General features: G+C 42.1%; 1 long non-coding RNA gene across 1 annotated transcript; it reads right to left on the bottom strand.

The window, feature by feature from the left end:
• Nucleotides 1-430: 430 nt before the first annotated feature.
• LOC134481518 (uncharacterized) lies at nucleotides 431-16,121 on the bottom strand. Its single transcript, XR_010057078.1, has 2 exons — nucleotides 15,618-16,121; nucleotides 431-647 (listed from the first exon to the last, which is right to left on the bottom strand). It is a non-coding gene; the product is annotated as an uncharacterized LOC134481518 (long non-coding RNA).
• Nucleotides 16,122-25,361: the final 9,240 nt, after the last annotated feature.

Here is a 25,361-nt window from a genome sequence, read left to right as displayed (position 1 = left end):
GCAATCAAAGGCCAGCAAGGCTGGTTCCCAGGGCTGTCAGCACTTGCTCGTCACAATTGGTTCCACCAGGGGTTGGAATCCCCTGGTGAAAAGAGAGATTGCATAATGAAGCCACATTCAATAGGGGCTCGCTATTCAGTGTGCCTCCTGACTGGATCGCTCTTTTATCCTGGATCATTTTCTCCAGCTATTTATTTCTGTGCGGTGGTGGAAACATTGACGACAAAATGGCACCTTCTTACCCTCTTGCCTGTGCTTCTGACTCACACCTGCTGACAGGACCAAGCCTGTCAGCGGCGTGGTTCCCCGGGGAGCCGGAGGTGGGTATTAACTCACCCTTACCCTCCCCATCACCGTCATCAAGACTGTCAGCTGAGTTCTGTTTTTAAAAAAAAAAAAAAAAAAAAACAAGAAAAGAGAAAGAAACAAAGCAACTGGGCAAACCTTTATTACTCAGTGGGTCACTGCAGGGAGAGAGAGCAGCTCAATTTTCCAGTCTCACGTGGGAGCTGCAGGCTGGCAGTTGAAAGGCCAGCTTTTGACTTGTAAAACAGCAGCCAACTTGGCCAATAGAGGCACTTCTGCAGAGGGAACAGGGTGCCCGCTTCTCCATCCGACGATAATAGTCTCTTCAGCAGGTGGAGCATCTGTCGGAGGAAATTTATTTGGGGGAGTATTTAGAGTGCTTGTCCTTTCAAAATCAAGCATCTGTTTGATCTAAACAACAACAACAACAACTATGATCATGACGATGACGACGACGTTCACATCCATTGGAAGGAGAAGACAAATTGAAGCATTGTCCCTTTCTCATTTCCAGGAGGCTGTGACATTGACTAATACTTTGTTCCTTATTAACGACAATAGACAGGCTGGTACTCAGTTCCCATTTTTTTTGCCTGCCCCACAGTCTCTAGACCACAACTCTTGCAAGGCAGCTGTCCCATGAGTAGAGATCGTGTTATTACAAAGAGCAGAGGTGTCTAGTTATTTATGGATTAAGCCCCTGACCTTATCTTCCTTAGCCTTGCTCAATGTCACCCACACAGAGACCATCTGCCTGTGGGATCTACTCGGATTTAGTTGACCTAAGGAAGTAACTTAAGGCACAAGACTTGGAGTATTTTTTTATTATTGTCGTTTTGAAATATATGGGTCTTTGCTTGGATACTCATTAAACGGCTAGTGGTGGTGTGGGATTTTTTTTTTTTCCTCTCTCCTGAGGTTGTTTTGGGATATTGGGAAAGGGGGAACAATGAAGAACAAACTGCTCTGATTAATAATGTATTTATAGTTCAGTCTGCCGGGTGATTTCCCAGAGTGCCAGCTTTTCTTTATGAGGCTAGAAATACTGTATCTGTGACTGTCTATCCCTACAATAGGCAGGAGCCAGAGGCGAATATTCAGTAGCAGGCGAATATTCAGTAGTATTTATTTACATGCATATTTATATATTTGCCAGGTTGGCGATATAAATACACCCAGTCCAGCTTTCCCTCCTACTCTAAAACTTGCCTCAAGTCATCCCAGTTCCCCCTAGACGGTGCCCTTAGAAACATATCCACACTTGTTAAGCAACTTTATTCTACTTCCCCCAACACACACACACACACACCACCACCACCACCACCACCACCACCACCACCACCACCACCACCACCACCACCACCACACATAGGGAGCACCTGGTGGCATGGTTTCATTATGAAAACTTTAACTTTTAAATTACACAATCTGTCCAAGTTTTGAACCAAGGTCTGGCTTCCGTGACACTCTAGAAATAGAAAGCACCTTTGGAACCCGGCCCTTGGTTGGGCAAGGTGGGGGAGATGTCAGGTGCTTGTCACGCTGGGATTCAGGGAGGGCCCAATGGTCTTCAAAAAAAAAATTGGAAAACAGGTTGGCACTGTCACTTTAATGTTTACATGACTTTAATAGTCATCTTTATGTCAAGAAGACATTACCTCAGACTCAGTCATGATGCCTTCAGGAACCTTGAGGTGCCCTGTTTGCTTCAGACCTCCTTCGTACAGGGAGGATAATTCCCAGAGTCCTTGGGTAGAAATCAAATGACCTCATTTCCAAGAGCTCCTTGTGACCAGTGACTAACTTTGTAATCGCTCCTGCTCTCTCTCTGTTTGTCTTTCGTTCGTTCTTTCCTTCTTTCTTTCTTTCTTTCTTTCTTTCTTTCTCTCTCTCTTTCTTTCTTTTTCTCTCTCTCTCTCCTTCCTTCCTTCCTTCCTTCTTTCCCTGTTGCCTTTCCATTTTCCTTCCTTTTTACTTTTTCCTTCCTCTTGTGGTTCTGGGGGTTGAACCCAGGGCTTCATGTACACCAAGCTTACCTTTTACCACTGAGATAGACTTCCCACACTGGCCCCCAACGTGGAATGTTTCTTCAAGGTGCTTAACGTAATTTATGTCATACTTGCATATAGGCTAATGTTAATAATTTTGTGGTTACTTTCAGAAGCAACGATTTATTTCTGAGGTCATTTCACAGCTATGGAGTGAGTAGCTACTGGGCTATACCTGCCTTTAAAAGTTGTATCAAGCAGAATGCATGGAGTACTTGCTACATTCTAGTTTATGTGTTTAACATAGCTTCTCTCACTCCAACCTCATGACATGCGGGTAAGAAAGCATCCTTACAATCTGTTTGGAAGGTAAGAAAACTGAGGCACAAGTCAGCAACTTTTCTAAGGTGGCACACCAGGGATGTTGCTGAGCCCAGATTTTTATTATTATTATTATTCTTTTTTTAATGTTAGCAACTCTTGTTTATTATTTTTTCTTCCATCTTTATTAACTTGGGTATTTCTTATTTACATTTCGATTGTTATTCCCTTTCCCGATTTCCAGGCCAACATCCTCCTCCCCCTCCCCTTCCATATGGGCTTTCCCTCCCAACCCTCCCCCCATTATCGCCCTCCCCCCAACAATCACGTTCACTGGGGGTTCAGTCTTAGCAGGACCCAGGGCTTCCCCTTCCACTGGTGCTCTTACTAGGATATTCATTGCTACCTATGAGGTCAGAGTCCAGGGTCAGTCCATGTATAGTCTTTAGGTAGTGGCTTAGTCCCTGGAAGCTCTGATTGCTTGGCATTGTTGTTCATAAGGGGTCTCGAGCCCCTTCAAGCTCTTCCAGTTCTTTCTCTGATTCCTTCAATGGGGGTCCCATTCTCAGTTCAGTGGTTTGCTGCTGGCATTCGCCTCTGTATTTGCTGTACTCTGGCTGTGTCTCTCAGGAGCGATCTACATCCGGTTCCTGTCGGTCTGCACTTCTTTGCTTCATCCATCTTGTCTAATTGGGTGGCTGTATATGTATGGGCCACATGTGGGGCAGGCTCTGAATGGGTGTTCCTTCTGCCTCTGTTCTAAACTTTGGCTCCCTATTCCCTCCCAAGGGTATTCTTGTTCCCCTTTTAAAGAAGGAGTGAAGCATTCACATTTTGGTCATCCTCCTTGAGTTTCATGTGTTCTGTGCATCTAGGGTAATTAGAGCATTTGGGCTAATATCCACTTATCAATGAGTGCATACCATGTGTGTTTTTCTGTGATTGGGTTACCTGGGCCCGGATTTTAACCCAGGTGATTCTATACCAGAAACAGAGTCCTCGACCAGTTATGCAGATTCACCTGCTTTGGGCTCTAAAGAGAGAAGACAGATGTAATATGGTTGTAGGGTGTGTGGGAAGTTAGAGAACTTCCAAGAGGTATGTCGAGCCAAGCTCTCCACCACCTAGCATATAGCTTTAGCCAAATTCCTGTTCATCAGGAGAATGCTCCGTTTCCATAGTAGATAAAATCATATTGCAGAAACATGGATTAAGTAATCTTTTTGCCAAAATTCTTGGTAACACAAGTGTTTTATAATTCATCCTTTTCTATTTGGTTTGGGAATATTTGCATAGATACAATTTGATATGTGAGGATGGACATAGGGCTAAACATAAAATATTCCTTTATCATAGATAAACCTTTTATATTCAGGGCCAGATGGTAATTTAGTATTTACTGGCTTAAAAGTAATTTAAAAAAATTATTTTGTGCAAGTAAAACAAGTTTCTAAGGTTTAGAATTTTCCATGGTGGCATCTCGCTGATACTCAAAAAAAAGTTTTGGATTTTGGAATATTTTGGATTTTCAATGTTCAGATTAGGCATAGCCAGCCTATATGTGGATAGTTGGAGGGGAGGAGGTACCCCAGAGCCGTTATCTAGGCTTCATTTTGTTGGGACTAAGAAAAGTTCTTTACCAAAGAATCCAGAATCAGCTGACTGAGGTTGACTGGGAGATTTCAGGCTAGAGTTGTGAAGAAAACCCTGGTAAGAGTGGCTAGGCCACAGTAAGCCAGCCACTCACACTATGCCAAGGGTTATGGATCTGTCCTAAGGGATTTGTATTTTTAAAAGATCACTCTGACTCCAGGATGGAGACTAGGTTAGAGAACAACAACATTAGAAACAAGACCAGCCAGAAGACTCTTGGAATAATCCTGCATATGAAAAGTAGATTTTTTGATATGAGAGAGAAGAATTTAAGAATTAAGACTAACATTACCAGGGCTGGAGAGATGGCTCAGCGATTAAGAGCACTCATTGCTCTTCCAGAGGTCCTGAGTTCAATTCCCAGCAACCACATGGTGGCTCACAAACATCTGGGATCTGATGTCCTCTTCTGGTGCATGGGACAACTACAGCATACTCATATAAATAAATTAAATAAATCTTTAAAAAAGGGAATACAGAAAAAGTAATCCTTTAAAAAGATAAAAAAAAGAATAACATTGCCATTTCTGACTTGGACAACTAGTCATATAAAAATGTAACAGAGGTTGAACCACTCATGAGTGTGTGCTCAAAGGACATTAAGTCAACACACTACAGAGATACTTACACATCTATGTTTATGGCTGCCCCATTCACAACAGCCAGAAAGTGGAGCTGGCCTAAGTGTCAATCGATAAACGACTAGAGGAAGAAAATGTAGAACAATGGAATTTTATATAGCCATGAAGAGAAAGGAAATCATGACATTTGCTAGCCAATAGGTGCAACTAGAGACCGTGGTGAGCAAAATAAGACAGACTCAGACATACCAAATTTTCTTTCATATGCAGAACCTAGATTTGTGTGTGTGTGTGTGTGCGTATGCGTGCATGTAGGTAGGTAGGTAGGTATATGTATAAACAGACTCTTGAAGGGGAGAGAGAAACCTTAAAGGAGGTAGAAAACAAGGTAATTGATTGCATGTGGCAATAAAGCTGAGGACAGAAGACTGAAGAGATGAAGCAATCAAGTGTAAGCCCTTGATACCTAGGTCTGAGGACCGAAGTTCAAATCCACAGAATCAGCCCCTGGTGCAGGGCCTTGCGAAAAGCCAGACACAGTACTCCACACATCTATAACCATGGTGTTCCTGTTGGGGGATGACAGACACGACACTGGAAAATCCCCAGAAGCTCATGGGCCAGCTATCTTGGCATACACAGCAAGAAAAACCAAAACAAGAGAACCTGTCCAAACAAGGTAAGGACTGACAGCCAAGGTGGTCTTCTGATCTCCATACACCAGCTATGTGACAGAAACACATCCATATTCACACCCACAAACACCCATGTATGTGCACACACTCACACACAAGCAATGGATAAATACAAAAGAAAGCCAAGGTGAGAAGTAGCTGGGAGAGGAAATGGCATGAGATGGAAAGGAGCAGCAGGCAGAGAGAAAGGCAGTGGGGGGAGGGACAGATGAGAATAAAGCATAGGACACACTTATACGAGGACGTCATGATGAAACCCATTACTTCAAATGTTAACCTAAGTAAAAACCTTTAAAACAGGGCAGGAGAAAGAGCGATCTGAGAGGGAAAAGCAGGAGGGTTTGGAAAGATTCCACTGACACGACATCTAAGTAGAAACAGCCGGGGGAGACATTGGTGTGATCAGTTGGGAGTTACAGGCTTGGAAGTATCAGGGAAAGGGATGGTAACTAAAGCCAAGGGAGTGTGTGTGCCCACTTGAAAGTGTGGACACTGAGAAAGGAGGAGGCCAGTGCCTGGTACAGAGCCTCAAGGAAAGGGATAGCCAGTTGTTGGAGACATCAAAAGGAGAAGACTGGGGAGGCAGTTCAGTTGGTCCAGTGCTTGCTTAGCATGCTCAAAGCTCTGGGCTGGATCCCCCATCACGATCATTTGGGTGTGGTCACAAACACCATCCTTCAGGAGATGGTGAATGCAAGGGGATCTGAGATTCAAGGTCATCTTTGGCTGTGAACTGAGTTCAAGGCCAGCTTGGGATGCTGGAGCCATTATTGAAAACAGAAAAGGAAAACACAGAAGGAAAGAAAAACTCAGTCAAACAAAGGCAGTATTTCAAGAGGCTGAAAAACAGTGTCAAACCCCAACGTGTGAAGAAATCAATGGAGCGAGGGCCCTGCATTATCCCGAGAGTTTGTGTTAAGGACGTTACTGTTGCCCTTGGTGATAGATGATTGACAGAGGTATCGGTGGCATGATCCAAGATGTGGTAGAGAGGACCACGTGGAAGACTGAGGAAGTATGATGCCAGGTATAGACGATTCTGTGACTGACAAGCAAAGTAAAAACAAGGGCAGGGATCTGGGAGAGTTTGGGTTGTTTGTTTGTTTGCTTGCTTGCTTGTTTGTTTACCTTTGGTTCCATAAACACAGACTTGGATATTTTAGATATTAATGAAAAGACTTAGTAGGGGAGGGAAGCGAAAGTTACAAATGAAGATAGAGAATGCTAGCTGGGCAGTGATGGCACACAACTTTAATCTTACCACTTAGAAGGCAGAAGAATCTCTGTGAGTTCCAGGTTAGCCTGGTGTACAGAGTGTGTTCCAGGCCACCCAGGTCTACACAGACAAACTCTGTTTAAGGGAAACAAAAGAATAAATAAATTTAACTGGGAGGGTTGGGGATGCAAAAGAGAGGCCCAGGTGTAGCTATAAGCAAGAGGAATGCAATGGGTACAGAGGGAAGTTAGGCTTTGGGCTGTGGCAGTGGGAAGTCTGGGAAGCTGAGGTTACCACAGGGCGGCGAGTGCTTTCCCTGCCAGTGGGTGTTGAGCCATTTGCTGAGAGCGAGGAGGAAGTGATGGTGTGGGTGGGAGACATGGATGTCTGAAGATTAGCCGAGTGGAGAATACAGTATAACTGCTTCGCAGAATGGAAGGGAACACGGTACAGAGTCCCAGCAGGGGCTGGAGAAAAGTCAGAGAACATCCCCCACTGTGGCGAATGCTTTGAGCCAAACCTCCTGCTGAAACCCAGAAGCTTGCCTGGAAAGTACCTTATTCTATTCCACAGAGACATCGGGGGTGGAGGAGCTGTATTCACATATAGAGCAGTTACTTGACTGAAGAGAGCATAAATAAGTATTTTTTACAGTGAATATTCATTGATAATTCATTATAACTGCTATGTTTACCAGGAGCACACAGTCTACACATCTCTTCAGTATGGTCTACGATCAAATCAATTTAGTTGTCAGAAAAAAGAATGAAAGGGTAGATTTGCCAAAAAGTAGCAGACTCTGGAGCTAGCCACACATGGGGTTTGGTCCTGCTTGGAACATCCAGCAGCTGTGTGGTCTGAGGCAAAAGAACTTCTTGTTTGTAAAATGGGAATACCAATAACTGCTGCTTGGAAATGGTCTATTTGGTAGAGTAATATCTTTTTTAATGTATTTATTTATTTTAAATATGAGTACATTGTAGCTGTCTTGAGACACTCCAAAAGAGGGCATCAGATCCCATTACAGATGGTTATGAGCCACCATGTGGTTGTTAGGAACTGAACTCAGGATCTCTGAAAGAACGGTCAGTGCTCTTAACCACTGAGCCATCCAGCCCGAATAGTATCTTTACAATATTAACTCTTTTTCTTTATTTTTGAGATTGAATCTTGCGATGTTGTTTAGATTGGCTTCGAACTCCTGGGTTCAAGTGATCCTGCCTCGGCCTTCCTAGTACTTGGGATATAGGAAACTTACTCACCTGGATCTCTTCCTGGAAGACAAATTGGGGTAAAAGGGCAAAGAGAAACAGAGTATTAAGGCCTAGGTAAAACAGTAAGGCCTAGGTTAAATCTTAAAGCCTAACTGTTCCTGGTTAGCTTGCCATTTTGTGCTGTAACTAATATTATGAGGAAACTTTCTCATATGTTGTTTCTGCTGTTACTAGGAAACTTTCTTGTGTCCAAATTGATTACATGTTTCTGCTATGTTCTGTGCCCTTCAACCAGTCACGATAGAAGTCAGTAGAACTGCTTTGTGTAGAAGAGCCCTCACCGCCTGGACAGGTGGGCACTCCTGAGACTGCAGAGAGGAAGAGACCACCAACACTGCCCACCCCTGCCCACATCCCTGGCCCAAGAGGAAACTGTATACGGCCTCTGGGTTCCGTTGCATAAGGGCACAGCAGCAGCGAGTCTCCTGCCTCTGAGACACCGCCGGAACCTGAAGGGACCGACCAGATAAACAGTTCTCTGCACCAAATCCCGTGGGAGGGAGAGCTAAACCTTCAGAGAGGCAGACATGCCTGGGAAACCAGAAGAGACTGCACTCTTCACACATTACTGATTCCAGAGGAAAACACCAAACGCCATCTGGAACCCTGGTGCAAGGAAGATCCCGGAAAGGGCGGTGCAGATCTTCCTGGTTGCTGCCCCCGAGGAGAGCTCATAAGCAACACCCCACGAGCAAACTTGAGCCTCGGGACCATAGGTAAGACCAACTTTTCTGCTGCAAGCAACCTGCCTGGTGAACTCAAGACACAGGACCACAGGAACAGCTGAAGACCTGTAGATAGGAAAAACTACACGCCTGAAAGCAGAACACTCTGGCCCCATACCTGGCTGAAAGAAAACAGGAAAACAGGTCTACAGCACTCCTGACACACAGGCTTATAGGACAGTCTAGCCACTGTCAGAAATAGCAGAACAAAGTAACACTAGAGATAATCTGATGGCGAGAGGCAAGCGCAGGAACCCAAGCAACAGAAACCAAGACTACATGGCATCATCGGATCCCAATTCTCCCACCAAAGCAAACATGGAATATCCAAACACACCAGAAAAGCAAGATCTAGTTTCAAAATCATGTTTGATCACGATGCTGGAGGACTTCAAGAAAGACGTGAAGAACTCCCTTAGAGAAACACAGGAAAACATTAATAAACAAGTAGATGCCTACAGAGAGGAATCGCAAAAATCCCTGAAAGAATTCCAGGAAAAAACAATCAAACAGTTGAAGGAATTAAAAATGGAAATAGAAGCAATCAAGAAAGAACAGATGGAAACAATCCTGAATATAGAAAATCAAAAGAAGAGACAAGGAGCTGTAGATACGAGCTTCACCAACAGAATACAAGAGTTGGAAGAATCTCAGGAGCAGAAGATTCCATAGAAATCATCGACTCAACTGTCAAAGATAATGTAAAGCGAAAAAGCTACTGGTCCAAAACATACAGGAAATCCAGGACTCAATGAGAAGATCAAACCTAAGGATAATAGGTATAGAAGAGAGTGAAGACTCCCAGCTCAAAGGACCAGTAAATATCTTCAACAAAATCATAGAAGAAAACTTCCCTAACCTAAAGAAAGAGATACCCATAAGCATACAAGAAGCCTACAGAACTCCAAATAGATTGGACCAGAAAAGAAACCAAGATATTCCATGACAAAACCAAATTCACACAATATCTTTCTACAAATCCAGCACTACAAAGGATAATAAATGGTAAAGCCCAACATAAGGAGGCAAGCTATACCCTGGAAGAAGCAAGAAACTAATCATCTTGGCAACAAAACAAGGAGAAGAAAAGCACACAAACATAACCTCATATCCAAATATGAATATAACAGGAAGCAATAATCACTATTCCTTAATATCTCTCAACATCAATGGCCTCAACTCCCCAATAAAAAGACATAGATTAACAAACTGGATACGCAACAAGGACCCTGCATTCTGCTGCCTACAGGAAACACACCTCAGAGACAAAGACAGACACTACCTCAGAGTGAAAGGCTGCAAAACAACTTTCCAAGCAAATGGTCAGAAGAAGCAAGCTGGAGTAGCCATTCTAATATCAAATAAAATCAATTTTCAACTAAAATTCATCAAAAAAGATAAGGAAGGACACTTCATATTCATCAAAGGAAAAATCCACCAAGATGAACTCTCAATCCTAAATATCTATACCCCAAATACAAGGGCACCTACATACGTAAAAGAAACCTTACTAAAGCTCAAAACACACATTGCACCTCACACAATAATAGTAGGAGACTTCAACACCCCACTCTCATCAATGGACAGATCATGGAAACAGAAATTAAACAGAGACGTAGACAGACTAAGAGAAATCATGAGCCAAATGGACTTAACAGATATTTATAGAACATTCTATCCTAAAGCAAAAGGATATACCTTCTTCTCAGCTCCTCATGGTACTTTCTACAAAACTGACCATATAATTGGTCAAAAAAACGGGCCTCAACAGGTACAGAAAGATAGAAATAATCCCATGTGTGCTATCAGACCACCACGGCCTAAAGCTGGTCTTCAATAACAATAAGGGAAGAATGCCCACATATACATGGAAATTGAACAATGCTCTACTCAACGATAACCTGGGCAAGGAAGAAATAAAGAAAGAAATTAAAGACTTTTTAGAATTTAATGAAAATGAAGGTACAACATACCCAAATTTATGGGACACAATGAAAGCTGTGCTAAGAGGAAAACTCATAGCTCTGAGTGCCTGCAGAAAGAAACAGGAAAGAGCATATGTCAGCAGCTTGACAGCACACCTAAAAGCTCTAGAACAAAAAGAAGCAAATACACCCAGGAGGAGTAGAAGGCAGGAAATAATCAAACTCAGAGCTGAAATCAAACAAGTAGAAACAAAAAGGACCATAGAAAGAATCAACAGAACCAAAAGTTGGTTCTTTGAGAAAATCAACAAGATAGATAAACCCTTAGCCAGACTAACGAGAGGACACAGAGAGTGTGTCCAAATTAACAAAATCAGAAATGAAAAGGGAGACATAACTACAGATTCAGAGGAAATTCAAAAAATCATCAGATCTTGCTATAAAAGCCTATATTCAACAAAAGATGACAATCTGCAGGAAATGGACAATTTCCTAGACAGACACCAGGTACCGAAGTTAAATCAGGAACAGATAAACCAGTTAAACAACCCCATAACTCCTAAGGAAATAGAGGCAGTCATTAAAGGTCTCCCAACCAAAAAGAGCCCAGGTCCAGACGGGTTTAGTGCAGAATTCTATCAGACCTTCATAGAAGACCTCATACCAATATTATCCAAACTATTCCACAAAATTGAAACAGATGGATCACTACCAAATTCCTTCTATGAAGCCAGAATTACTCTTATACCTAAACCACACAAAGACACAACAAAGAAAGAGAACTTCAGACCAATTTCCCTTATGAATATTGACGCAAAAATACTCAATAAAATTCTGGCAAACCAAATCCAAGAGCACATCAAAACAATCATCCACCATGATCAAGTAGGTTTCATCCCAGGCATGCAGGGATGGTTTAATATATGGAAAACCATCAACGTGATCCATTATATAAACAAACTGAAAGAACAGAACCACATGATCATTTCATTAGATGCTGAGAAAGCATTTGACAAAATTCAACACCCCTTCATGATAAAAGTCCTGGAAAGAATAGGAATTCAAGGCCCATACCTAAACATAGTAAAAGCCATATACAGCAAACCAGTTGCTAACATTAAACTAAATGGAGAGAAACTTGAAGCAATCCCACTAAAATCAGGGACTAGACAAGACTGCCCACTCTCTCCCTACTTATTCAATATAGTTCTTGAAGTTCTAGCCAGAGCAATCAGACAACAAAAGGAGGTCAAGGGGATACAGATCGGAAAAGAAGAAGTCAAAATATCACTATTTGCAGATGATATGATAGTATATTTAAGTGATCCCAAAAGTTCCACCAGAGAACTACTAAAGCTGATAAACAACTTCAGCAAAGTGGCTGGGTATAAAATTAACTCAAATAAATCAGTAGCCTTCCTCTACACAAAAGAGAAACAAGCCGAGAAAGAAATTAGGGAAACGACACCCTTCATAATAGACCCAAATAATATAAAGTACCTCGGTGTGACTTTAACCAAGCAAGTAAAAGATCTGTACAATAAGAACTTCAAGACTCTGAAGAAAGAAATTGAAGAAGACCTCAGAAGATGGAAAGATCTCCCATGCTCATGGATTGGCAGGATTAATATAGCAAAAATGGCCATTCTACCAAAAGCAATCTACAGATTCAATGCAATCCCCATCAAAATACCAATCCAATTCTTCAAAGAGTTAGACAGAACAATTTGCAAATTCATCTGGAATAACAAAAAACCCAGAATAGCTAAAACTATCCTCAACAATAAAAGGACTTCAGGGGGAATCACTATCCCTGAACTCAAGCAGTATTACAGAGCAATAGTGATAAAAACTGCATGGTATTGGTACAGAGACAGACAGATAGACCAATGGAATAGAATTGAAGACCCAGAAATGAACCCACACACCTATGGGCACTTGATTTTTGACAAAGGAGCCAAAACCATCCAGTGGAAAAAAGATAGCACTTTCAGCAAATGGTGCTGGTTCAACTGGAGGTCAACATGTAGAAGAATGCAGATCGATCCATGCTTATCACCCTGTACAAAGCTTAAGTCCAAGTGGATCAAGGACCTCCACATCAAACCAGATACACTCAAACTAATAGAAGAAAAACTAGGGAAGCATCTGGAACACATGGGCACTGGAAAACATTTCCTGAACAAAACACCAATGGCTTATGCTCTAAGATCAAGAATCGACAAATGGGATCTCATAAAACTGCAAAGCTTCTGTAAGGCAAAGGACACTGTGGTAAGGACAAAATGGCAACCAACAGATTGGGAAAAGATCTTTACCAATCCTACAACAGATAGAGGCCTTATATCCAAAATATACAAAGAACTCAAGAAGTTAGACCGCAGGGAGACAAATAACCCTATTAAAAAATGGGGTTCAGAGCTAAACAAAGAATTCACAGCTGAGGAATGCCGAATGGTTGAGAAACACCTAAAGAAAAGTTCAACATCTTTAGTCATAAGGGAAATGCAAATCAAAACAACCCTGAGATTTCACCTCACACCAGTGAGAATGGCTAAGATCAAAAGCTCAGGTGACAGCAAATGCTGGCGAGGATGCGGAGAAAGAGGAACAGTCCTCCATTGTTGGTAGGATTGCAGACTGGTACAACCATTCTGGAAATCAGTCTGGAGGTTCCTCAGAAAATTGGACATTGAACTGCCTGAGGATCCAGCTATACCTCTCTTGGGCATATACCCAAAAGATGCCCCAACATATAAAAAAGACACGTGCTCCACTATGTTCATAGCAGCCTTATTTATAATAGTCAGAAGTTGGAAAGAACCCAGATGCCCTTCAACAGAGGAATGGATACAGAAAATGTGGTACATCTACACAATGGAATATTACTCAGCTATAAAAAACAATGACTCTATGAAATTCGTAGGCAAATGGTTGGAACTGGAAAATATCATCCTGAGTGAGCTAACCCAATCACAGAAAAACACACATGGTATGCAATCTTTGATAAGTGGCTATTAGCCCAAATGCTTGAATTACCCTAGATGCCTAGAACAAATGAAACTCAAGACGGATGATCAAAATGTGAATGCTTCACTCCTTCTTTAAAAGGGGAACAAGAATACCCTTGGCAGGGAATAGAGAGGCAAAGATTAAAACAGACACAGAAGGAACACCCATTCAGAGCCTGCCCCACATATTGCCCATACACATACAGCCATCCAATTAGACAAGAGGGATGAAGCAAAGAAGTGCAGGCCGACAGGAGCCGGATGTAGATCCCTCCTGAGAGACACAGCCAGAATATAGCAAATACAGAGGCGAATGCCAGCAGCAAACCACTGAACTGAGAATAGGACCCCCGTTGAAGGAATCAGAGAAAGAACTGGAAGAGCTCGAAGGGGTTCCAGACCCCTTATGAACAACAATGCCAAGCAACCAGAGCTTCCAGGGACTAAGCCACTACCTAAAGACTATACATGGACTGACCCTGGACTCTGACCTCATAGGTAGCAATGAATATCCTAGTAAGAGCACCAGTGGAAGGGGAAGCCCTGGGTCCTGCTAAGACTGAACCCCCAGTGAACTAGATTGTTGCGGGGAGGGCAGCAATGGGGGAAGGATGGGCAGGGGAACACCCATAAAGAAGGGGAGGGGGAGGGATTAGGGGGATGTTTGCCCGGAAATCGGGAAAGGGTATAACACTCGGAATGTAAATAAGAAATACTCAAGTTAATAAAAAAAAAAAAAAAAGAACTGCTTTGTGTAGAAACCCATAATAAACTTGGACCTGAACCAACCACCCAGTAGCACATTCTGCACCTGTGTATAAGCTTTTATGGTATTTGATTTTGTAAGCTACCCCTAGGATGAACCCCAACATAAGAGAGACAGACACCTGCATCAATGTAAGAAACTACTTGAAATATGGCTTCCATTTTGAATAGGAGTCAAGTAAAGTTTAAGTTCCCAAGATCTTCCTGGGAAGTGACATCCTACTTGGAAGAAACCGACATGTATGTGGGTAACTGACATTTTGGTTGGCAAGCTAAGACCTGAATGTTAGACAAAACATGTCCCCTGCCACAGTTGAATATCCCAACCACTGGGAGCAGGATAAGTGTATAACAATGGCACGTTCCTACGAAAATCCCCTATCCCTCAGTCCTGATGGGTGGAATAACTTGGCACAGATGTTCGTAGACCTCAGGCTTGTCAGGCCCCATAGTATCTTGATTCAACATCATGATTTAGTTCCTGAGCCTGGAACTCCGTCTTAATAGATCAGTCTTGGGGTGTTTGTTCAATAGACCCCGGCTTTGTGACTGAGATTGGTGTTTGAGTGGTTTGAGGGGTGATTCCCAGACACTAACGTAGAGAGGAGGGGCTGAGTAGGACAATTGAGACAAAAAGGTGCGTCTACGAAGTCACCGTAGTGAGAATAGCCCCTCACCCCACAAGAGACTGAGCCAGGCAGTGGATCTCAAGCCAATCCTAAGAGGGAATCCCTTTGGGACAATAGATTGTTTGTTAAAAAAAATAGAGAGAAAAGAAAGAAGCTGAGGGGTGGAGGTCAGTGTGTGTGTGTGTGTGTGTGTGTGTGTGTGTGTGTGTGTGTGTGCGCGCGCGTAGGGGGTGGAGTCATTGGAGGGATGTCCAGACTCATCAGAACTAAGCCTGCAGGGTAAGTAACAGTTTATAGAAGACACTGCTACTTATTTCTCAGGAAGAACTCACGCCACAACTTCATAGTCAAAACAAATACCATGTTCCCAAATTTAGGAGGTCAGAATCCGGGAGTAGTTTTAGCTCTAGGTCTTTGATAAATTGAAACAAACCAAAGGCTGGTCCTAGACATCTGCAGACTTTGTTATAGCCAAAGTCTCTTCTTCCACACTGGCATACATGGCTGTAGGCCTCAGTTTTCACTCACATGGATCTCTTTGTAGGAGTGCACAGAGCATGTACATTCCATCCCAGGGAAGATCTAAGGAAAGAAAAAACAGAAGAAGGGAGAAGAGAGAGGGAAAATGAATAACTGGATCCTTCTAACATAGTTCTGTATCTATGATTTTGGGCCAGTGAGATGTCTTAGTAAAAGCATCTGAATGACTTGTGTTTAACACCCAGAGCCAACTCTACATGAATGTAAAGTATATGTATTTAGTATAGATCTCAGATCTGGTAAAAGTACAATAAATGTTATAATTACTAATTTTTCTACTTTGAAGAAAAAGTGCATTTCTAGATTTAGGACCTAAAAGATTAGGCACAGTCATTTTGAGAGCACACAATTATGTTGGTGACATTTATTACAACCTGACAACCACTATGACACACAAGCCCACTCTGTTACTTAGTGACTGAATATGACCATTTATTTTGCATTCTCTTTGCATTGTAAAGTCCTTTAACTAAGGTTATTTTTTTTTAAGATTTATTTATTTATTATATATAAGTACACTGTTGCTGTCTTCAGACACACCAGAAGAGGGCATCGGGGGCTGGAGAGATGGTTCAGCGGTTAAGAGCAGTGACTACTCTTCCAGAGGTCCCGAGTTCAAATCCCAGCAACCACATGGTGGCTCACAACCATCTGTAATGAGGTCTGATGCTCTCTTCTGGTGTGTCTGAGGACAGCTACAGTGTATTCATATATAATAAATAAATAAATCTTTAAAAAAAATCAAGCAACAACCATTTGTTCCAAAAAAAATTATTAAAAAAAAAAAAAAGAGGGCATCGGATGTCATTACAGACCATGTGGTTGCTGGGATTTGAACTCAGGACCTCTGGAAGAGCAGTCAGTGCTCTTAACCACTGAGCCATCTCTCCAATGCCACCCTAAAGTTACTCTTTATCACATAAGCTACCTTTGTATCTGAGCTGTAGCCCATACAACTGTCTTCCTAGAGGGGATGAGACAGAGTGGCTTCTGCTGGAATTCTGTTTAGACTCCATGCCCAAATCGAGCTGAATGACCTTGGGCAAGAACTCAATGTCCTAAGAGACTGTCTTCCTTTATCTGGTCTCATGGGAGGATTAAATGAGATAAGACATAGTGAAACATTTAGTACAGTGTTTATCCTGAGAAGGCTACCCATGGTTAAATGTCATTTTCCTTTTCCTTTTCCTTTTTTTTTTTTTTAGTAGGATTTGATTTCTCAGTCACTGTTGGGTTAAATAACTCTTGATCATACAGATTTATGGCACCTGCTATCTACCATGTGATACTTATTTCTGTCTGAGGTGTTGAGGGTTGAATGGAGGGCTTTGCTCATGTTAGAACAAATTACTGCTGGGTGTCATTCAAGTAATTCTACTTTGTTTTGTTTGAGATAGAGTTTCCTTGTATAGTCCAGACTGGCCTAGGATTGCATAATCCCCCTGCCTCAATATCCTGTTCACTGGAATTATAGGTACATACTGCCATGATCAGCATGCTCTATAGTTGGGTTTTATTTAGTATTTTAAAAAAATAATTGTATTTATTTAACAGGGACCTGTGTGTCTGCGTGCGTGTGTGCGTGCATGCGTGTGTGTGTAAGGACAACTTGCAGAACTGACTGCTGTCCTACTATGTGGGTCTTAGAGAGAGAACTCAGGTTGCCAGTCTTACCAGCAAGCACCTGCTGAGCCATCCTTCTAGGTAGTTTTGCTCTTTTGTGTGATGCTTGGTTTGAATCCAGTATCTTGTGCATGATACCCACATGATTTACCACTAAGCTGCACCCATAACCCTATGATATGATAGGTAGCCTTCTCAGTAGCCAAGTCAGTCTTCCTGGATATATTTCTTAATGGCAAGAGCCATTTCTTGTTTATATTTTTCGCTCCCTATAGTGCCTAGCAAAGGGATGATGCACAACGATTGGTACTTTTGTCTTTAGTTGCTGACCAAACTAAAATCAGAAGGGATTGAGATTAAAACAACATAGGAAGACTTTGCAGTTGAAAATGAAGTAAATTTTTTTTAAGATTTATTTATTTTTATTTATATAAAACTATATAAATATAAGACTGTGGCTATCTTCAGACACACCAGAAGAGGGCATCAGATCCCATTACAGATGGTTGTGAGCCACCATGTGGGTGCTGGGAATTGAACTCAGGACCTCTGGAAGAGCAACCAGTGCTCTTAACCACTGAGCCAACACCTCTCCAGCCCGAAGTAAATTATTTTGAGGAAGAAAAACTGGTGTTTCCAGGTGACAAATTGTGTGAATCGATTAGACTTTTATATTGTATTATATAATACTCTGTATGAATATATTAAAAATTAAATGATATTTCAAATCTTTAACAAGATAGTAGTGACATAAATACATATGTTTGAAAAATATTTAATATTTTATTTTATGAGTATAAATATTAGAGCATTAATCAAACAAATGATTTATCTGGCTTCCCAGGGTGTTTAAGCTCATTGTTGCTTAGAGAACTATTAGAGATAAGGACTTTCTATGAAGGAAGTGAGTTTATATTTTCTCTTCAACCATGGGGAGCAATGAGATAGAACATTTAGATCCCTGATAATATCAGTGCGAGAAAAAAATGCAAGCAATTTAATATCCTTGTTCCAGTCACATCTGAATGACAAAATATCACTGTTGGATCAATTCAAAAGTTATCCAGTTAATTTCTCCATGTCTACACCTGTCACTTGGTAGCTGGGGTGACTACTTCTTGTTTGAGTGAGCAGTACTGTGACTCTATTAACATTTGTGCCCACTGGCACTGTTCCAATGCCATTCAAAGGCCCATGTCCTGTGTCTTACTTTTCTATTGCTGTGATAAGACACCATGACCAAGGCAACTTACTGAAGGAAAGGTTTATCTGGGCTTATGGTCCCAGAGGGGTAAACGTCCTTCCTGGTGAGTAATTGGCAGGCTTGGTAGCTGGAACAGCAAGGTGAAAGCTCACATCTTAAACCAGAAGCAGGAAGCAGAGAGAGCATACCGTGGTCAGCACCGTGGCTCTCAAAACCTGCCCCCAGTGACACAATTTCTCCAGTAAGGCCATACTTCCTAAAACTCTCCAAATAGCGCCACCAACTAGGGACTAAGTATCCAAATATCTAAGCTGAAGAGGGACATTGTCTTTTAAATCACCCTCTCACAGAAATGCCTGGTCACACACAGCTGTGACAGGTTGTGACCCATAGCAGGACTCCTGCTCTGAAGATGTGTACTTTATCTCAGTGAGAGATCCTCCAACATTCTTCAAGAGGCTGAAGATTCTGGATAATTCAAGCATAGTCAGTTTTTTTTTCTAGAATCATTTTTGTCTCTTCAAGTTGTGTTAGTGTGTTGGGTTCACCCTTCCAATATCTCCTCTCCTTGACAGGGATATTTTCTTCGATGACACTATCTTCTCTGCAGCCTGGCTTCCATTATAAGGAACAGATAATTAAGAAGTCATCTTCTAGACTTACCCACTAGGATGAGCTGGGTGGGGGCTCAGGGAGTGGGTCGGGAGTTCTGACATGTATGTTACTTGTCACTTTTATTTTCTCTTTGTACGTCAAACATTTATTGGTTTGTTTTTCGGCAGATTCAAAAAGTTCCCATATCAAAACAGCCACATCAAGGCAGCCACATGAAGATGTTTCTGGCATCGAAATGACTGTATCAAAGTCGCATGTCAGCAAACTAACTACGACAGAACAGCACGCGTCAAAACAGATGACTTCCCAAATCAAGATGGCTGTGACTTTCATTGGTATAGCCTTCGCCATCAAGGGAAATGTGCTTGAATATCACTGCTGTCTATGATAGTCAAGATAAAAATAAAAGGTTGCCTTTCTTAGCACCAGTCCTTCTGGTTTCAGCTAGAAACGAGACTTACTCACTAGGTGCTATGTGACAAAGGCATCGTTCCTTATTTCTAATGAACAACACATATCATTAAAAAGAAACCAGGGGCTGGTAGGATGGCTCAGTAGATAAAGGTATTTGCTGTATAAGCCTGTTGACCTGACTTCTACTACCCAGAGCCCTCATAGAGGTGGAAGGAGAGAACTGGCACCACAAAGCTGTTCTCTGACCTCAACATATGCACCATGGTAGACCCACTCCCAAAGAGGCATATGTGCACATCATACTAATAACACATTAAAAAATCCCCTAGGGTTGGGGATTTAGCTCAGTGGTAGAGCGCTTGCCTAGCAAGCGCAAGGCCCTGGGTTCGGTCCTCAGCTCCGAAAAAAAAAAAAAATCCCCTAAAAGTAGATACGAATTTACAGGGCTGATCCTGCTTAGCATAGGAATTGTGAAACTCCCATACTAATTTTATAATCATGCTTTTACACTTTGTTCTCATCACAAAAGCTCTTCTGGAATCATCTACTCAGAATCAGCCAACAAAATTGATGCCAACCTCGAGACAGCCCAGAGCCGCTCACTCACTGCCTCCAGTTTCATGTTCAGTCACAAGCCTGGAAGAACCATTACACATGCTAAATGCCTTGATCTGATGTTTTTTTTTTTTTTTGTTGTTGTTGTTTTTTTTAATCAGATACCCAGTTAGCTTGCAAAATCTTCCCCGAAAGGTTTGATGCAGTAACCCATTCTCTCTCTGTTCCTCCAGCTAAGGAAGCTTAGAGACTGGGGAGAATCTCGAGCTGGACAGGTGATGAACAGTAGGCATGGATTCCTGGCCCTCACTTAGTTGTTGAGCAACCCTTTCCTGGTTTTTGAGGTATCACTGTTTCTTAGTTTTAATCCTGCCTCGCTGGCTGCTTCAACGCCGGGCCTTTTTAAGTCTTGTATTTCTGTCTGACCTTTAAATGTTGGAGTACTTTGCTTCTCAATCCCCAGTCTTCTTTAAGCATAACTTTTCATAACAGCTCAGGGTTCAGAGACGGTCTCCCAAGATGCCTGCAGAGCATCGCCTCTGTCCCAATTTTTCATTATGTTGAGCTTCTCCGTAGAGTTCACTACAGTGTGTAATGCTCTAGTTCGCTCTTATCAGCTCTGCTCCCTGCTAGGATATCCTCCACAAGAGCTCTTCTCCATTTAGCCTCCAGGGACTAACTCGGCACCTGACTCAAAGTCAGCTCTTGACAAATATTTGCCAGAGAGAATGAATTCAGGCTTTTAAAAGAGGAACTCCATTAAGGAGCCTAGAAATTTCTAAACCATTAGAATATGCCGCTGTTTAGAAACATTCCATTCACAATGACCACACACATGTATATAAACTCAAAGGAATGCTATGTAAAGGTAATAATTTGGGAACATTTTGAGGCTTCACTTAAATATAATTGTATCCGATTTACTACTTAGATTGCTTCAGTCGGAGCATCTGAACTCTGGAGTGACTGTCCATCTGGTTCAGGGATTGGTCATCAAAACTAAAGGCGTTCTTTTATATACAACTTGCTCATAAAACAAATGGTTTAGTTGAGAAGAAATAATCGTGTGGAGTGAAATGATCAGGATCAAGGAAAGAAGCAGTATAAAGATCAAGAAATCCTTCTACCTAAGACATGATTGGGCAATCTGGGAAGAAGACAGACCAGGAAGTGTGGGAGAAAAGGCTGAGCAAAATGCCAGGAGGCTTTCACTTAGCTTGGTGGAGACAGAACAAGAAAATCATGTTTTCAGTCTTTAATTGGAGGCTGAAGAGCCTTGCACATTTGCCACAGAGCTCCTGTCACCGCTGAATGGCAAACACTATCTTTGAATTTCCAGGAAGTGCCTACCACACACAGCTGCCTCTCCTGCATTTGGGGTGGGAAATCAAGGAGGGGCTGTAACTCAACCTTGGGTCAGCGCCAAAAGAAGATAAAGGAACAGCTGCAAGACACCGAGCGAGGAATGGGAGCTCCGCAGAGGCAGACCTCACATCCCGAGCCTGCCATGGCACAGTCACCTCGGAAGCATTGCCTGGAGTTTGTGGGGGAGAGCATTGGCTTTCCCCGGAGACATGCAATGGGTTTTCTAGATAAGTTCATGTAAACTTTACAGCTAATCCTCTGACAGTAGGAGTCTGCTGCTGCTCTCAATCCCTCCTGAACAGAGCACGAGCGAAGACTCTGCAGGAGGAAGGCGTGTGCAGTAGACGACATTGCTATCTATCTATTGAAATCCAATCCCCTCTGTGTATTAGGAACTCGTTTGGGGGAGGTAATCAGGTCATGAGAGAGCAGCCCTCATAAATGACATTCGGGTCCCTGTAAAAAGGACTCAAGAAGCCCTCCTGCCATGTGTGGATACAGTACCACAGAGTAATCAGTAACCAGAAGGACAGTCCCAGCCCAACCAACTGAAACAGGCTGACATCCTCCTTCAGGACCTCATGCCTCCAGACTTGGGAAAACTCAATTTCTGTTGTTTATGTTATCCAGTCCACCGTACTTTGGTATAGCAACATGAATTGACTCTCTCCTATCCACACTGTACCTTGCTTTCCATTTTCCTATATGATCCTTAGTCTCACCCTAGACTTTGCTACCTGTGGTGGTTTGAATATTCATGGTCCCCATAGACTCAGATGTTTGAATATTTGATCCCAGTTAGTGGCACTGTTTGGGTAGGCTTAGGAAGTTTGGCCTTGCAAGATGTTGTGGGAAGGAGAGGGGGGTGGCTTTGAGCTTTCATAGCCATATGCTATTCCCAGTTCTTTCTCTGTGCTACATGCTTGAGGTTGCAGATGTGGTCTTCTCTGCTTTTTTTGTTCCAGGCACCATACCTGCTACTTGCTACTGTCATTTTCTATTAATGGTCTCTTACCACCCTGGAACCATAACCTCTCCTTCTATATGTTGTCTTGATCGTAAAAAGTTAGTAATATACAACTCGTATTAATAGGTCACTTTTTGGCATTTTAAAAGTTACACTTTATTCTGTGTTTGTATGTGTAGGTATATGTGCATACCATGGCACATGCATGGTGGTCAAAGGACGGCTTGCAGGAGACTCCTCTGTCAGGTGGGTCCCCAGGGATGGAACTCAGATCATCCAGACTTAGCAGCAAGCTTCTTTACCCACTGAGTCCTCTCTTCAGGACCTAGGTTCTAGATGTAAGCATGAATAAACTCAACTTCTCCTTTGCTGAGTTACAGTTCAGTGGGGATATACAGACAATTACAGCCAAATACAGTGAGGGCAAACTATAAAAATAATCACGGCTTTTATGAGATCATTAAAGGGAAGCACTTAGCCAAGTCCTCAGAAGCGGGTCAGTTTCTAAATAAACTGACAGGTGAGTCAGATCTTAAAGGACGTGAAGAGTTAAGCAGAGAGAGGGAGGCAAGCTAGAATGGTGTTGGAGACAGGAGGGGGAAATGAAAGGGGAGACATACCTAGAAAGGACAGATTTCTATGCAAATGAGTGGAAAGGAAAACAGACAGACTATATAGTGGGCACCGGAAGGCTTGAGTCGTTAGAAGGTTTAGCTAGCAATAAGAGCGGGTTAGATGATGGCAGACTCAGTCTAATATTAAAGGCGCCCACCATCTTGTCTGGGGAAGGGGTTTAGGTCAGAAAGGAGCATGGCAAGACCAGAATTTAAACAAGTTACTTCATTGTGGAAAGAAGAGCACCCACTAGCAGGTTATAGCTGCATCCGTACTTCATGAAGAAAACAGAGGAACTTTGTTAGCTCATTGCTCTAGTCCAGGTGAAAGCTGAAGAAAGCCTTAACTGTGCCGTGGACAGTGAAGGACAGAGACAGGGGCAGCTTTGTCACTGGCAACGGGCTGGGATGGAGGAGACTATCACAGAGTTCCTTCCTTAGAGTTACTCACAAGAATGAGTAACGGAATCGTGGGTTAAGATTTTGTTAATAGGAGGAAGGTGTGTGTTCAGTGGAGAAAATGATAAATTCCATTCTAAATTTGCCAGAACAAGGTAGAAAAATCTAGAATGGAGAGGAGAGATGCAGACTAAAGGCATAGCACTGGAATTTGTCTTCATACAGGTTAAGTACTGAAATACCAAGGGCACCTCAAATCACGTGGGGGACATCCGTGAGGTGAGAAGAGTGGTCAAGAATTCCAGGGTGAAGGTAAGAACACAAAGAACTTAGAGATATATGAAAGAATGCTAGAAGTATGGTGTTGTTAAAATAAAGAATGCTGAGAGAAAGAGAGGGGGTGGAGAGAGAGAGAGAGAGAGACAAAGAGAGAGACAAAGAGAGAGACAGAGGGGGGGGGGAGAATATCTCCCCTACATTGTTCAGGCATCCCTCAAATTCCTGGTCTCAAGCAAACCTGGCACCAACCTCCTCCACTGTGGCCATAGGAGCACAGCTATGGGTCAATGTTGATGGACCCATAACCTTTGTCCTAGTTAAGGTTTCTATTGCTGTGGCTTTTTTATGACCAAAAAAGCAACTTGGGGAGGAGAGGTTTATTTGGCTTATGTTTCTACAGCACTGTTCATCACAGAAGGAAGCCAGGGCAGAAACTCAAATGGAGCAGGAACTTGGAGGCAGGAGCTGATGCAGAGGCCATGAAGGGATGCTGCTTACTAGCTTGCTTCCCCTGACTTCTTCAACCTGTTTCCTTCTAGATCTCAGGACCGCCAGCCCAGGATGGTGCCACCCACGATAGGCTGAGCCTTCCCTCATCAATCACTAATTAAGAAAATGCCTTACAGCAGGACCTGATGGAGGCATTTTTTCAGTTGAGGCTCCCTCCTTTCGGATAACTCTAGTTCTTGTGCCTAGTTGACATAAGACTAGCCAGCACAAGCTTCAAGAATAAATTTTAAGGAGATGATCAATTATGCTAAATGTAATACAGGGTGTGGTGATTTAGAGCTGAAAGACTTTAAATGTATCTACTTAAATATCATTTTGACAGCTGGAGGCAACTCCCTTGACTCCTAGGAAGAATATTCAAACAAAATAAGGGCAGTGCCTGAAGAGAAAATCATTGACCACTCACTCACACATATAAATATAGAGACATAAAAGCTAAATAAAGTACTCATTGACAATACAATATTATTAAGGAGGGTTTAAATTCCAGAAGTGAATGACATTTATTTTTGACATCTATCAATGTCATTCACTGACAGTAAATTAGGAGAGAAAATTAAATGATTATCTTATCAAATACGGGGTTGGGGGAGGAACCCAGTAATAATTAACACTCATTTTATGATTTTAAATGTTTTTTAGGAATCTAGAAATATAGTGGACAATCTGAATATACTTAAAAGCCTAGAGCAAATATTGCAAAATAAAAAAAAATTCTCTGCTCAAAGCCAGGAACAAGATATAGATGTAATTCTTCAATATTGTTTTGGACTTCCTGACCAATGCAGCAAGACAAGAAACAAGATGTACAGACATTGAAACTAAGCAACAAAAATAAACATTATATGCAGATAATAAAATTTTCTCAGGCTAGAGAGATGGCTCAGTGGTTAAGAGCACTGACTGCTCTTCCAGAGGTCCTGAGTTCAATTCCCAGCAACTACATGGTGGCTCACAACCATCTATAGTGGGATCAGATGCCCTCTTCTCGTGTGTCTGAAGACAGTGACACCATACTTATAAAAGATTATAAAATAAATCTTTATAAAACAAATCTTTAAAAAATTCTCTACATAGTATATTTGAGATAATCCTTTGATATTGCATACTTACAAGTTTTTCAATGTTGATGGACCCATAATCAATAATCAAAAATCACGTTTTAGCACAACTGCAATAAACAATTT

The sequence above is a fragment of the Rattus norvegicus genome, chromosome 13 (genome assembly GCF_036323735.1).
Source record: "Rattus norvegicus strain BN/NHsdMcwi chromosome 13, GRCr8, whole genome shotgun sequence".
NCBI classification, from domain to species: Eukaryota; Metazoa; Chordata; class Mammalia; order Rodentia; family Muridae; genus Rattus; species Rattus norvegicus.
This window is presented reverse-complemented; position numbering and strand designations above follow the sequence as displayed.